Below are 12,796 nucleotides of genomic sequence, written 5' to 3' on the forward strand. Positions count from 1 at the left end.
AATAGGCCTAATCAACCATGAGGGGGCGCAGTTGTAACTGCATTGACCTCAGAGGGTAGAGGAACTCCTAAAAACATCGAGCAGGTTGATGCACCCTGCAGGAGTGCAAGAAGTTCACAGTTCCTTTTCTTAAGTAAAAGCAGAAATCCCCAGATCAAATAGTAAAAGAAAAAGTTAAGCATCTTTGGCAATGGTACACAAGTGTTTGATGCAGAGTTTAGTTAAGTGGCAAAATGAAAAGTACACATTCTCCATGGCGCGTGTGTATTCTCGTCAGCCATCAACTGAACTCTAAATTTCACTTTACAGCGGTATAAGTCAGCAGTGATGATCCAAACTGTGTCCTCTAGAGGTTGGTAGTTTCATATAACGTATATAATCTCTATTAGGTTTTGCCATGTGTCCCATGCAAAATATATATATTTTTGTCTGGGCAATTAATGTAGGTGCAGAGACATGTAGTGATGTAAAAGGCACCAGTGCTGCATGCTGTCATCCAAGAAAATTCTTCGAGGCAGTGATGGATACTGGTTCTTTTCTCTTGTCTGCACTAATATTCCACTGGTTTTTGACTTACGTCTAGTCTGGTGTCTTAATTTGTGAATTAGCATAGAAAAAATCAGTATATGTGTGTGTGTGTGTGTGTGTGTGTGTGTGTTGTGTGTGCTTGTTTTTTTTTAATCTTGTGATGCTAAAATTAACTAAAATGAGAGAGGGTTGAGTCTCTTGACCTCGAAACGATTAAGCAAGTTATGCCTCAAAATTGAGGGAACACGTTTTATCATTGGGACACAAATCCCTGAAGAAGAGGGAGCAAATCATATCTGAAGGTCTCGGGTTAGAGTTCCTCTCTAACACATGAATCCACTCCAGGGATGAGTTGCCTACATGTCTCCTCTGAGGTGGGACGCCACCACTCCTGGTGTATCTGAGAGGACCAAACGCTCGGGTTCGTCCGAGGGAGCAGCTGAGGACACTTGGGTTTTAGCCTGCTTTAAGATAACAAGGCCGGAGGGGCCATTAGCTGTGAAGTGTTAGCAGAGAAAACAATGACAGCATGGTGGCTACAATAAACTACCACTCTGGGGCTTCGTGGGACGCGTTCTTGCTGAATTTCCTGGTAGAGCTTTGTTGCGCGCCTTCAGTGACAGAAAAGGAAGGGCGCCTTTCTACACCGTTGCCCCCGAGAGGTTTTAGGGGAACTGAGTCCTCACAAAGCTGTACAAGTATCAATAATAATACCGAGACACGGCTATGACAGTGTATCTGACACTGAGGCAGAAGAGGAGGCTGCAGTGTAGGAGCAGTCCCGTCGGTCGGAGCGAGCAGGGAGTGGTGGGAGGGTCCGGAGACAACCGGAGGACTGACACAGACCAGTCACTACTTGCTCAGCTACACTCATAGCGGACTGAGTGAACCGGCACTGATCTACCTGAGGGAGAAGGAGTGGGGACTACCACACCGTATTTGACCTCGGCTATTTCAGGTATCTTTCGTTTTAGCGTATAACTCTCGTTATATAAAAGTACCGCGCGTGAAGTTCGTTAAAGTTAGCTACTTCGTGACAGATGTAAGTTAAACTACATGGTGGTGACATTTTGAAAAGTCCTGCCGACTAGTGTGTGACACAGCGTGCTCGATTGTGTGGGCTGAATGGAAGCTTTTGAAGTGTGCCATATGGGTTCAACGCTGTGCCAAACCTCGTTTAAAAATGTGGCATTTTAAATCGTCGACGTTCTGCCGTCAAACGTTTGACACGGTTAAACACTCACGAAGATCTGTGACAAATCTTTTGGGTATCCTGTTAAATTCCGTATATGTTCAACACATAAAAATTATAGCATCTTTTTTAAAATTACATTAAAATAGTAACATCTCCTTTTCTACTTGGCATCGTTCAGTTTTACTCTGCACAAGAGCGGTAAGAGCCATTGAGAGGTTATAACTTTGCTTCAATACAGACGTGCTAATACAGTTTATGTTAGTGATGTTTGCTAATGTAAAGAAATGATGCTAGCTGTGACTTCAACTTTGTGTTTTGCTGTCGTGCTAAAAAAAAAAAACAAAACCCAAAAACTAAAAGAAAACGACAATACTGAGAATGTAGTTTAGAATGCAGCTTGTTCCGAGTGATATGACGTCCATTGAAGGCTATCGCTGCTGAACTCGTAGCCACGTACTGTTTTGGCCTGTCGCCTACAACTTGAAATCCTCGAGGCTGTCTTTTTATAGAAGGCAGACAGAGACAGATTAAATCGCTCACCTCGCAGTAAGTTGATCACACTTGAGAGAACAAGGGTGTTGTAGCTAACTGTGGGAGGGGAGCATCAGTTGTTACCATCATCTCTGAATGGTTGGAATGTAACCACTGTTTCCCCCCTGAAATCTCTATACATCTCTTGTCAATTAGGTATTTTGTTCCCATTTGTGTGTGTGTGTGTGTGTGTAAAGACGCAAACTTTACTCTGCAAATGAGAAGATGTTTAAACTATGTCACATCCCCTTATTGCAACTTTAAAATCTCTTTTACGTTGGCTCATAACGGCAGGACAGTATGGCTCTGCCAGAGAAAGTGTCTCAGTGGGTGACCAAGGCTGTGTCAACAAGTTCTTCCACCTGTTCATGTGTGTGGTATGTAAAAACAAGGGAAGCACTTGGTAGGCAGCGGCACCTGTTTGATACCCAAACACACTGTTTTTTTAAATGATGTGAAGTCTAGTTCATGATTCCATCATATACCTATATGTAATCTTCAGTTTTAGTCCTCGGGGAAAGTGCCTACTTTTGCCGTATAATCTATGGAGATGAGCCACCCAGCACGTTGGGGCACTACAAATTTAACTACGGTGATCAGACGTGGAAGGTGGTGTGAACTCATAGAGGACTAGAAGAGAGAGCTGCGATGAAGTGAGCCAGCATGGAAGGGATATCAATGGTCAAGCTGCTTAGAGTAGCTGCTTCAAAGTCATGTGGAGGGCAGGAACAACCGATGTTGAGTGGCTGCTGGCAGCTGCCACCTGGCTCTAAGATGGCTGTCAATCTGCTGTAAGGTTGATATAATCTTCTTTAGATGACAGCCTCTGGTTGGAGATGATGAGGTTTAAAGCAAAGTCGTAACCAGCTTTGACCTGAGAGGAAGTCCAATGTTAGAAAGTCCGATGCTGTCCCATCAAAAACACACAGCAGAATATTTGCATTGCACTATTTGTCTGTAATTATTCAATTTGGCACCAAACTCACATCAATGCGTTGTTATCAATAGATTTTTCCAGAGCTGTTCCCCTCGCTGCACAGTCAGAGTTGTTTCCATTCAACTGATGAGGTGCAGAGGCAGATTTTTCCTCCGGTGTCTCCCAGGGCTTCTGAAAAGCTCAATGGGCTGGATTTTCGCGATATTTGTGGTTGGTAGCTCTGAGTGTGTTTTTGGCTAGAATGAGCTTTTAACTCCAACTGTTTGATTGCACAACATGGTAAGACTTTTTAACTTCAGCAATATATGCTCATTTAAGCATAAATACAATAGAGTGACGCTAGGAATGACTCCTGGAAATAAGTTGGCATGGTTGGACGTTCAGTTTTTGTCTCTAATGGGTTTTTTGGTTAAATCCCTTTAGTAAAGTCATTAGTTCACACAAGCGGAAAACATTTGAAAGATTTTTTCCCTCTGGCATAAAATGTGTTACCTGAATACCACAGAGGAGAATTTTGAAGCATTCATGTATGTTAAAAAGGTTGGTTGCTAACGAGTGGCTAAAGGAGACTCAGAGATATTAAATTCTATCACTCTGCGTGTGTTAAGCTTGTTGTGGTGACGATGAAGTCACGGGTCAGCAGTGTCGAATTTTGACTGCGTAAAGTTATTTTTGTACTTGTCATTATTTCATTTATGCTTCTAACATCATGTAAGTGTGAAATGGCAGAGTATAATTTCTGCTGTAATCCAGAATCCCATTGGCTTTTGAGGGAACCCATGACAATACTAACTTTCAAGCTGGCCTAAAAAATGTCGTATCTGCTTATTACAGGCTTGGTGACGTGGTTTTGCTTTTGTGTAAGATGACAATGTTAGAAGGAATTGTTTGTATTCGATTATCTTCAGCATCTTTTAAGCTGTTGTAGAAGTCATCTTTAATCTGTGTGATCCCATATCAGTGAATCAGACTTTGCTTTATATGGTCATGCTCGAAAATGGGTTTCTTCCTGGAAATTCCTTATCCTATCATCTCCATGGTGTTGGGAAAATATGTAGCTGACACAAGTTAATTAGAACATAGAGAAACTGATCCCTTGTTCAACATGTAAACTGACTTCAAGAACCTTCTTTGGACCCCAGAAGGTTCCTGGGCCTTTCTTTGAGAACCTCAGCACTTTATTTTGGTGGATAGAGGAAGTGCTGTTGACAGGGTGAAGGTTTTGCTGGTCACTGGGAGGAACCACGAGGATACACCTGGGTGGCGGGCTGTCAGCTGCCACCTTCACCTCCATGGCAGGAAAGATGCGGTCACTTGCAGTTGAACTGTGCTGTAGAAATCCTCTGCATCAGATTGGTGTCCACGATCATGACCTTTGAAAACGAACTTGTGGAGTTTTGTTGCTGAACATTGTCAGATGACATGGTTACTCAAGATCACTAATGTGGATGAAATTTCCTCAAGGAATAATAACATAACATATAATATCAATGATAAATTCCAATGCTAACTCTTGAGAGTTCATGAAAGAATCTCATTTTGACCTACGTTTACACAATTACCAATCAATTTGGTTTTTGTTTTTTGGAACAGGTATGTGACTGACCTTCTACAGCAGTTTTGGTGGGGAAGGATCCAGCTGTTGCATTCTATAGTTTTGAAACATTACAAACACAGGCAGTGTAAGTTAGGAATTATATACAGGTCATGCATATCTTTTTAAAGGAGGAAGTGAAAGAACAGACAGGAAGAGAGGTATGTTTCACTAAATCTACTTCAGAAGTTCAGTCATGCTCTGTTAAGAACCTGGCATCTGTGACTGCAGCATGAATCCAAGCATTACTATACGGTGAGTGCTTTGGACATTTTCCTCTGATAACATTAAACATAGATATGAGACCAGACTGAGACAGGAATAGTACTGATAAGATTCTGGGGCACCAGCAGCTCTCTCAATACACAGTGTATTCATGGTCTTTGCACTCCTTTCTCAAGGCATGGAAGGGTTGGGTCAACATGGTTGGCCTAAATTAGATAATCTGGAAGGTTGCTGACAACTGTTTTTTGTTTTTTTTTGTTTTTTTCAAATTTAATCCCAGTAAAAGTTAACCCTGTTGCAGAATTTTAAACTGGGATTAAAAAAAAACAAAAACAAAAAAACCAAGCATTAGTGCAGTACTGTTTTCAAAATAACAGTGTTTTATGATAGTAAGTGATTTGTTTTTTTTAAACCTTTATATCTACCCTAATCTGTGAACATGGCAAACCTCCATCAGAGGTGGATGATAATGGGTTGAATTAGACTAAGATGTCTGAAACTTAACATTCTTCTGCTAATATTTCCTGATTTTGACAAAGCTGAGGACTAGACTCAAACTAAAGATCAGGTCCTCTCATTGAAGTGAGCGACCTGAGTTTATGATTGTGGTATGTGTGGCATTATGCTAGTGTTCGGGTGTGTGTGTGTGTGTGTGTGGGAAGACGAGTCAAATACTGGAATAGGAATGTGTTATAGAGAATAGCTATTGATCGAGGCTTCTGCACTGTCAGAGATGCATGATGAGGCAGTGTTTCAATACTTGAATGTGGGAGAGTTTCATCGTGGGAGAGGAAGTAACTGGCTGAAAGCTGCTCTGGTCTCTCCTCAGAATGTAGAGGTCAGTCTTAGGAAAAAAAAAAGAATCTGACCTTGACTCAGACTCACATGAAAATGATGGCTGATCCCATATAAACCTCCATGTTGACACTAAAAACTATTGAGTCCGTGTTTTTTTTTGAGGTAATGCGGGTTGATAGCGAATTACTATCTTGCTAATATAGCTTTAAGAGCGTTAGATGGTGTTGGGAATGATGCAGCAACACTTGGCATACTTGAAGAAGTAATGAGTGTTAAGCGGTTAGTCAGATTATACCTGTATGTTAACAAATCAGTCGTGTGTGTGTGTGTGTGTGTGTGTGTGTGTGTGTGTGTGTGTGTATTTGTGTAGTCATTTTTAGCCTACTGCTGTGGGCAGCTGTCTCAGTTTTTCCTTCCAATTTCACATCCCAAAGCTATAGCCCAGCCATAGAGTGAGCCCCGCCCTGCTGGGAATAAACGTTCTGAGTGACTGAGTCCTGCTTTCCTGCTTTAACTCGGTATTACAGCACTGACTGCTGTGGGACTGGAAACCACCCTGGAAATGAGTCCAAATCCACTCCTGCCTCCTTTGCCATTTTTGTACATGCAAGAGCTGGGAAGTCCTCATGCCTTGAATTCAACTGGAATAGTAAAAAAAGGATGCTGGATAGTTTTTAAGATTCTTTTTGAACTGTTCGAGGAAATAGAATAGAAACTGCGTGTATCTTTGGCATGATAACCTGAAAGTATGTGCAAAGGAAATGGTGTTATTTATTAACTGAAGAGTGGTGGAAGGACTGCTCGCAGTGCTCAGGTCCATTGTCTCTGGCTTCATCCCTCTGGGGAGATACCTTCACTCTCAGCTGGGGACAGAAGTGCTTATTCATGTTTACTTACTGTAGTGCTGACCAGCTCTCTTCCTAATCCTATAATGTTCTACGATGTCACACACCTGCACACCATCACTCAGATTAACCAGATAATACAACTGGTAATCCCTTTTTCTTCTGCTCCTGCAAGTCCCCACTAGTAGGGTTTGTTTGGGTATTTTTTCAGAACATCGGAGCCCTTCTTCTCCTGGACATTACTCAAGTTCTCAACGCCATGTTAGTTCTCACAATAATTTGTCTACATTTATAGACTAAGGTGTTTATTTAAAGGATTATTCATGTGAGTTGTTGTATTTCAGCCTTCCTGACCACACATGGAGAAGGCAGGTGGTCTCTTCTCTTAAACTCCCATAGTATAAGCTGTGTAAGACAACCAAATATACCTATAAATGTACTGTTACTAACATTAGTCAGCTTGTAGTGAGATATTTGGACGCAGTTTGTAGAGCTGTGCTCACCTGGTCAGTTTCCTGTAACACTGACCTGAGGCTGCCGAAACCCTCTACCTGTAGGTATGCCATCACCTGTCCACTCTTGTATGTTCCTGTCATTTCCTTGCTGCCTCCAAACTATACTATGTGATGTGACACCCGCCCCTCCTGCCATATGACACCTAAGGCAAATCTCAGTGTTTATTGTAACAAGAGGGAATATGACGTCAATGTTTTGTGGAACATTGTAAGACCTTTCGTACTCAAGCAGAGTTCAGCAGACGGTAATAACCACCAAATAAATTCCTCCCCTCCTCTCTCTCAGTCCCTCTCAATCTCAGAAATGCTCCACTGTTACTATTTATTGCTCAAATGCCTCTTGCTCATGGTAGATATGTGAATAAACGCAGTAAGCAGGAATGAGGTGGATAAAAGGGGCATGCATGGAATCAGGTGATGGAGGAGGAAAAGTCATGGGAAAGATGGCGCTTGAAATTGATAAATAGCTGAACAGGGCTTGACAGCTTACGTTAAAACACGATTAGCTTTGCTGGAGTTGACTTGTCACTTCATTGGTAGGAGAGATCAGTTATGTCATTATTTGTGTTCCAAAATTTGATATATATATATATATATATATATATATATATATACACACACACACACACATAAAAAAACAAAAGCAAATTCCTGGAATATTCAAATTTGGAAATTGTCCATGTAATTACCAGAAATACTATTTACCTTGACATATACAGACATAAATATGAACATCACATTCAAAAGCCCATTCCACAGCCCTGTCAGCCTTCATTCTTGGTGCAGACAATGGCAGGAAGTCAAAAATGATTAATCATCCAGGAACCTGATGAAGCCATGTGCAAAACGTGTGGTTCCATCTGCCTGCTTGTAAGTTTGTTTTGTTTTCATAGGATGTATTAAGGAGGAACTTGTCTAGCCTTCATGTGTGATGACTGCATATTTATTTTACTCATAAATATTAACATGTTATATTCACATAAGAGGACGGATGCCTTCCATCTGCATTCTAAATCAGAAGGATTTCTCCAATTTGGCTAAAATGTTCTCTTTGAATCATGTTCATTGTTTTGAGACAAAACAGAAAACAGCAGCCCCAATGAAGACAATGCAGGCTTGCTCTCTCATACAGTCCCTTTTTTGTTAACCTTTAACTGACTCTTTGATCAAATTTGGACAGTATGAGCAGGTGTGGCCTTGGCCTCAGTGAGTGAGTGGGAGAGAGAGAGAGAGAGAGAGAGAGATGCATGAGACTTAGAAGAGGTAAAAATTTGCAAAGGTATAAATACGTTTTGTATTTATTGGGAGGGAAAATATACGGAATATATATGGAAATGTGATGTTTAAGTTGTGGGAAAAGAAAAGGGCCGTTTGACTGTAGAGGAATGTACAAAGTCAGTTGATAAATGAGATTAGAGTGGCTGGTGGAAACAAAACACTCATATTCAAGATAATGTTCATTCATGTCGTTACTTGCTCATGGCTGTGTATGTGTGTAAATTCCCAGCATGCATTGGAGTGGATTTTCAACCTGGACAGGTCTTGAAGACCCTGGCAGGACTGACATGGCTAGTAAAGAGTGTTAAGGACATGTGAGATCCATAATAGACATCTCTCTTTTGCTCCCTCACTCTCTGTGCGCTGTCTGTGATCCGTGAGAACCACCTTTCTGCCTGCAGTCCCTCTGGTTAATGTTCACCTGCTTTGCAATCTTTTCAAATGCTGCACTGTCCAGATTAAGCTTTAGAAACCACTTGTGTTGAACAAGTTTCTATTTTGCACTGATGCTAAATCAGATTTGTACATATTATCCCAAGAGTCAGAAATTAAATGTTGAGTCCTCTTGCCTGTGGCTGTTGGATTTGAATCTACATGCCACGTATTCAGGTGCCTTCTCATTTTAACTCGTCCAAACACGAATTAAGTCCACAGGAAAAATGAAGTTATCAATACTTAAGCGTGATTAATTCATTATGTAGATATTCACGGTCTTAAAAAAAAAACCCCACTAACATTCTGTCTCTCCTGCTCATACATAAAGCAGACAGTAGCTAATCAGTTCCAGCTAGTGTCTGTGAGCAGCAGCTTGCTTGAGCTCCTGTGGACAGTTCACAGCCAGATCAACCTACGTTCACAGCATGTTGCTAAATTGGTTAAGTCTGACAGAGATGAATTTCTGCACAGAATGTGTTGACACTCATGAAGCTTCACATATGTGCTACTGTTTTGTAAGATATTATGCACACACACACACATACAACAAAAATGAACACGTATTAGATGGAGGTGTAGCCTCTTCATTACCGAGTTGTTATGATGACCCAATGTCTCCTCCTATACTTGTCTGATTAATCCAAGCAGATGCGAATCAGTGAGTGCGTTGTATCAGAAATTGCTTTGTGTAGTGACGGGTGAACTTGCTCAACCAGCATTACACAAAATTACACACATAAAGTCAAGTCATGACTCTCGGGGGGGGGGGGGCGAATTTCAAATCCTGATTATGACATACTGTTCTTGACAGCTTCTTGGTTAGTTTCACTTGATTGATTTCTCCTTGGTGGAGAGGAGGGAGGCTGCAGTGATTCCTCACCACAGCTGTGAGCTGTGTACTTCCTTAACAATCACACATAATCAAAGCTTACTGTCCAACAGCCCTGCCCAGTAGAACTATGACGAGTGTGTGTGTGTGTGTGTGTGTGTGTGTGTGTGTGTGTGTATATATACATGTGCATGTGGTAAGGAAATCTCCTGCTGTTTTAAAGGGAGACATGGAACAACTGCCTACTTGTACCTTCCCAGATGAATTACTTGGTGTGGCACGATCATGAGCTTTACGGAGGGATGCTCACTATTTTAATTTAGCAGCACATTACCTTATTTTATAATCTTATAATGTCATTGATTATTTTCAAATTCAAATAGAAGTTTTTTTGTATAGTTTATGTATAGTTTCTGTATGTCAAACATATAAAAAGTTAACAATTTCAAATTGTTCTCAGTTAAGCTATCACTATTATGCTAACAATTACTCTAATGGCCAAACACTACACGGCACTGCTTTTTAACCCTGCAGATGTGGATTTATTAGTGTTGAAGAAACCCCACCCAGAGGCTGCCAACATGTCAGGCATACCCACATACATTTGTCCCATCATAGAACATTTGCAGATCATATCCATGTGAGTCAGATTGCCTGTTGCCTCCCCTGCTCCCAGAATACTCCTCTGTCTCTATGTTTATCTGTCAGTCCCCAGAGACACTCGTCATGTCTGACAATGCCTTATATTTCATCATTATCATGGGAATGTCAGGCATAAGGACATGTGACTGTGTCTCAGTTAATATTACTGCATATTACATCAGTGTGTATGACTGGATAACGTCTTCATCTGCTTTGTCTCAGTTTCATGTAGCAAGTGCAGTTGAAATTGAGAAGAGCAGGCTTTAGCCTAAGTTTATGTTTGGAGCATAACCAGTGATCTATTAAAGTGTGTGTGTGTGTGTGTGTGTGTGTGTGTGTGTGTGTGTGTGTGTGTGTGTGTGTGTGTGTGTGTGTGTGTGTGTGTGTGTGTGTGTGTGTGGGCGCGGGCGCACTATTACAACAGTTGTGTGCATTTTTTAAAGGTTGAGCTGCCCAATTCGGGGTAGTAAATCTCTAAAGAAAATTCCATAGCTGTTTCAGTGAATTGACAAGTTTATCTTCTCACAAGTGTGTGTGTATTTGTGTGCCTGTATGTTCATTGCCAAATTGCTGAGCCATCCTCTTGTGCTGGGAGAGGGGTCTGTGTTAAGTTACTTTCTTAGGAGGTTCCTCCCAGGGTTCAGGCAGTTCACTCATAAATCCTCATCGGTGTGGCAGGTCTAATGTAGGTGGATGCTGACATGTCAACAGTGCTTTAATGAGAAACTGATGGCCTCCCGGGAGTGATCTTTAAAAGTCTTTTGTTTGTTTCTTATTCACATTTTTCAAACTTTTCTGCTTCTATGCCCCATATGCTCCACGCAGCCCCTGCATGTAGGTAACTGAATATTTTTTATGTGATGTTTATTTGTGTTTGTGTGTGAGTGAATATGCAAGGGATTGCTACATCCCTTTCCTGCTTGATAGAAGGAGAATATTTATCTCAACTTTAGCTCATTTCAGAGGTCAAAGTGGCTGTGAAAAAAACCCAACCTATTGTCAGTGCACTTCCAAAGTAGAAAAGTGGGTCTGTTTGTGTTAATCATCTGGTTTTGTTTAGACTTTGAGCCCAGCTGTTAATAATGTCCAATCAGCTCAGAGGAAATGCTTGGAGTAAACAGGAAATTCACTGTTTGGAAATTTTTGCAAGATAGTTCATGCTGTAAAAATGCTGCGCTAATACACAAGAAGCCCCTGGATGGAATATATCTATCTATATATATCTATATCTATATCTATATATTTATATATAGATATAGATATAGATATACACACACTATTTCAATCTAACATACTTCCTCATTTATTATGCCTAATCCATCAAACATTCTAACTAACAAAGTAGTCTCAGGTTGATTCGTAAAGTGTTTTCCTTATATTTCTATTGATGGTTTAATGTCTCAGAAATTCAACTTTTGGATATAAAACAACTTTTTCTATATAGCTGTTACATCACTTTTATTTTCTATTGTGCTTCTCTAATTTCAATTCTAATGAAGCAATTTGAGCCTCTTTTTCAGGGATATTTTGATCATTGTTAGTTTGGGTCTTTTATGATTAATATACTTTGATTTTCCCTGATAATACATTTGCCCACAGTTATTTGAAACACAGTGGATGTGTGACAATTAAATTGAATTGTCTTTGCCATTGGCAGGGCCGACTACTTCCAGTTAGCCTGCTGCTAGCCTGATTGAGTGATGATATAATTGTGTGTCTCTTACAGATTTCTCAAATGTAATCCAATCAAAGTGAATCACTTTGTTGTGGACATCTTTTATTGGAGAAAACCATATTCCTACACATAAAGCAAAATGCTTTGTCGAACTGGAAATTTTTTTTAAAATGCACACTTTTCAATGAAGTACTAAAGCTGTAGGTATGTGGAAGTAGTCAGCTATTGCAAATACCAGTGGCTAAAATTCCTGACCTGTCTGAACTGGCCCTGAGAATGGACTGGGTTGGTCTGTGTCATGGGTTGGACTGCAAGCACGCTGGCAAGGATTGCTTGATCATATAGTCCTCCTTGACCAGCTGGGGACAAAATAAGACCAATATACTATCCATTTATAGGGGAACATAATGGAGAGTAAAAAGGCAAAGATGAAGACTGAGAGAGAAAAGGAGTAGAGAAAAGTTTCTAAAGCACAGCACAGGGATAAAGATACAGACAGGTGGAGAGTGAGTGTGGAGTATCATGCCAGATATGCACTGGAGCTAGAAAAAGGGTGGGAATGGTGTTGGAGCTAGGCAGAACGCTCCCAGTGTTTTGAGTTCCTCCTCAGCAAGTCACCACCTGCCCTGTCGGCTTTGAGAGAGCAGACTGTGTGTGTCTGGGTTTTCTCTTACCTTGCTGTCTGTCTTGTAAGGGGTATTTTATACAATGTACCTTTTTAAACAGGAAATGATTTGGTGTTATAAGTTAGTTCTCCTCTAATACTGCA

The 12,796-nt window shown here is 40.8% G+C and overlaps 1 protein-coding gene across 3 annotated transcripts in view; it reads left to right on the forward strand.

Moving 5' to 3' along the window:
* Positions 1 to 12,796, forward strand: part of LOC147254417 (unconventional myosin-Ic-like) — a 61,088-nt gene that overhangs the window by 5,124 nt on the left and 43,168 nt on the right. Inside the window, exon 1 of one of the 3 annotated variants that reach the window (XM_086216037.1) lies at positions 1,295 to 1,486. The exons of 1 other annotated variant lie outside the window; for it this stretch is intronic. The gene's annotated coding sequence lies outside the window, so the exon portion shown is untranslated. Of the gene's footprint in view, positions 1 to 1,294; positions 1,487 to 1,781; positions 1,922 to 12,796 lie in introns of those variants that run through there. One more of the 3 variants, XM_086216038.1, reaches the window with a different exon arrangement.

This window comes from Aulostomus chinensis, chromosome 10, assembly GCF_037954235.1.
Source record: "Aulostomus chinensis isolate RoL2024-O1b breed Wild chromosome 10, RoL_Achi_v1.0, whole genome shotgun sequence".
NCBI lineage: Eukaryota > Metazoa > Chordata > Actinopteri > Syngnathiformes > Aulostomidae > Aulostomus > Aulostomus chinensis.